Genomic DNA, 482 nt, shown 5'->3' with positions numbered 1-482 from the left:
CAGCAAAGCTGATGAGTGGGATCCTGGGAGCTCTGACTGTTCTCCTCGTAATGATCATCATTGGTCTGGTTGTTAAAATCAGGAAACTTCAGACAGGTACTTTTTCAGAGCTGTATACATATATATTTGGTTTTGTTGCTTAACATTGCATCATTATGCTGGAAAAATGCAGATGACGGTCAGTGAACTGACCTGATGTATTTATCTCGCTCACATAGATGAACACGTACATCCAAATCCAGAGCAAAGTGAGGTAAATCCAATTTAACATTTTGACTTTTATATATTATTTGATAAAGCCCCACCGACAAGTAGCCAGAACTATATTCTATCAGCTAATATTGGCTAGTTCCTGAAATACTGGTGTATTTGTATACATAGAAATGAGTATTGGCCAAATCTCAATATTGGTATTGGCCTTTGAACACATCCAGTATCTGTGGGCCTATTGTGAGAATTCAAATCATGCCAAGTCAACACAT

At 37.8% G+C, this 482-nt stretch overlaps 1 protein-coding gene across 1 annotated transcript in view; it reads right to left on the bottom strand.

The window, feature by feature from the left end:
* The window catches only part of LOC117935231, a 22,394-nt gene that overhangs the window by 15,493 nt on the left and 6,419 nt on the right, over positions 1-482 (bottom strand). The window lies entirely within an intron of this gene.

This window comes from Etheostoma cragini, chromosome 19 (assembly GCF_013103735.1).
Source record: "Etheostoma cragini isolate CJK2018 chromosome 19, CSU_Ecrag_1.0, whole genome shotgun sequence".
In the NCBI taxonomy this organism is placed as follows: domain Eukaryota; kingdom Metazoa; phylum Chordata; class Actinopteri; order Perciformes; family Percidae; genus Etheostoma; species Etheostoma cragini.
This window is presented reverse-complemented; position numbering and strand designations above follow the sequence as displayed.